The following is a 2,750-nucleotide window of genomic DNA, read 5'->3' on the forward strand; positions in this document are numbered from 1 at the left end:
TGTCATAGAAATCCATACACTTAAACTAAAGTTATTGCCCGGAAACCAAATCTCTACCGACGAAGACGAGGATGCTCATGATGACACCAACGATGCGGACGGCGACAAAGTGATAGCAATATACGACCCCAAAATATATTTTACGGTCGTATACAAATGGGGACTAAAAAAGGCTTGACCTGAGGACTCTCCAATGTGTTTGACTGTATTTTCTTCTGTTCTCCTATATCATGTTTGGACCAATATCAAAAATGGGTTAGAGTAATCCATTTAGGATATTATCATGTTGATAACCTAAATAAATTATAGGTTACTGTGCTTAAAGTCTTGGCGAGGAAGCGGGGCGTAGGATTCCTTATGAAAAACTCCATATTTGAATATTTTGAAATTGACATTCTCGACAAAAACAGCGATGCTTTACTTTGGATATATTTAGAATCTGTACAAATCAAATCAAAATCAAATATATTTTATTGTCAATAAAAGACGCCCATTACAGGCAGAATAATCACAAGTTAAATTTGGTAAAAATGATTACAAAATGATTACAATTATTTGAATACAATTAAATCAATGATTACAATGAAGAGAAAAGAAAGACACACTAAATATATTTATTAAAGGTATTAAGTCACATGACGTTGTAACGGTCAACTGATTAGTTACTATAAACACGTGTGTGTGTGTTTATATCAAGCACATGGTGTGTGTTTACGTTCAATTTCATTGGACAGCATATACCCGTATTGCCGGTTTTACGGGTATATGCCCTCATGATTTTCGTGAAAAGCATGATTAAGTATTACTTTAGGGGTTAGTTTGAGAAAATTAAGTTATTCGAAGTTTGCCTATAGTTCAACGTAGCAGCATTCGTTATTGTGGTATGTCTGACTCCGAGAAACTTCTAGATTCCGACCATGAATCTTTGCCAGCTGGTACTAGTGTACATTCGTTGCGTTATGGTATTTCTGCACATCATACTGGGAATAACGAGTTGGTGGATACTTTCTCTCTGTTTAAAACCTATCTTGACGGGAAGATCGCTACTCTACACAAAGGTTTGGCAGTTGGCAACGAGAATTTTGCTACCAAACCCAAGCAGGAAGTTTTAGTTAAACTCAAAGGTGAGGGCAACCAGATACAATTCAACTTAATTGTGAAATCATTGCCGACCTTGTTGAGCTCCAGAAGCGTATTCCTGATGAAGATGCAGCATGTCTTAAATTGGTATCTGGAGCCATCCTTAAGGTTAAGAAGCGAAATAAACTCATCCGCATTGCAGACAAATCTCCCGCAGGATGGAAAACCGTCCGTGAATATGAAAGCGACGACCTTGCCTCCGACTCTGAAGATGAGAAGCGCATTTGTTCTGCAGAAACACGTGCCATCAGGAGTATCAAGGAAAAGAAAAGACCTCATCCTTATAGAACCGCTACAGCTACTGTTTCTGCTCCTTCTGCACCTTTGCCTAATCAACATAACGTTAGACGAAACAACTACCAACAGCCGCCCTTTCGGACCGCCAGACGGAGGGAACCCTCATCTCAGGACATCTGTTACAACTGCAACCAGCTTGGTCACTGGCGAACTCAATGCCCCCTCCTATTCAGCACAAAATCAGGTGTCCCAGGGACAACAAGGCAACAGAATTAATGATGAGTATTTTTATACTACTTTTTTAGATGAAAGTAATCTTTACGGACAGTTTGAGCTGTTTATGTCACATGCAAAATATTTTGATAATATTGATATTTCATCTGTTGCAAAAGGGGTGAAATATAGTTTACGCAAGCATATACAATTTTGGAAACATATAGGTGCTAATGAATTTGTTATAAATACTATCAAGAATGGGTACGTTATTCCTTTTTTGCAGACTCCTACATCTATGCCATTTAGGAATAACAAATCTGCTAATGTCCATTCTAAATTTGTAAATGAAGCAATTTCAGAATTACTTGATATCGGATGTGTTATTGAAACTCCATTTCAACCATTTGTTGTAAATCCTCTTAGTGTTGCAGTTCACAGTTCGGGCAAAAAACGTCTGATTTTGGATTTAAGTGAACTGAATGTTTTTATTAAAAAAGAAAGAATAAAATTTGAAGACTGGAAAGTGGCTTTAAACTATTTCACAAAAGATTGCTATCAATTTAAGTTTGATCTTAAGTCTGGTTATTTTCATTATGACGTATGTACTAAACAACAAACATATTTAGGATTTTGCTGCAACAATAAATTTTACTGTTTTACAGTGTTAGCCTTTGGTCTTTCATCTGCTCCATATCTATTCACTAAATGTTTACGTCCAATCGTGAAATACTGGCGAGAAAACGGCGTAGATATTGTGCTTTACTTAGATGATGGACTCGGAATGGGTAAAAATAAACAAGAAGCTTCCGAAGCTTCCGAATGTTCATCTTTTGTAAAAACGTTTTTGTTAGAAGCAGGGTTTCTTATTAACATGGAAAAATCTATTTTTGAACCAGTACAATGTTTAGAGTGGTTAGGTTTAGTTTGGAATTCGTCTGATTTTTCAATTAGTATATCAGATAGACGGATTGAAAATACCCTAACATCATTGGTTGATGTTTTGAATAACTTTCCTAATTTCACAGCACCAAAATTGGCTCATGTAACGGGAAAGGTAATTTCTATGTGTCCAGTCATGGGTAACATAACTAGTTTAATGACCCGTTATTTACACTGGGCTATTGAAAACAGAGTAAAGTGGGATTTAAAGTTAATAT

General features: G+C 36.3%; 1 pseudogene; it reads left to right on the forward strand.

Annotated features, from left to right (window-relative positions):
- The first annotated feature begins 747 nt into the window (after window positions 1–747).
- On the forward strand, window positions 748–1,653 carry LOC139525247 (uncharacterized; annotated as a pseudogene).
- The last annotated feature ends 1,097 nt before the right edge of the window (window positions 1,654–2,750 follow it).

This window comes from Mytilus edulis, chromosome 5 (genome assembly GCF_963676685.1).
Source record: "Mytilus edulis chromosome 5, xbMytEdul2.2, whole genome shotgun sequence".
Classification (NCBI taxonomy): domain Eukaryota; kingdom Metazoa; phylum Mollusca; class Bivalvia; order Mytilida; family Mytilidae; genus Mytilus; species Mytilus edulis.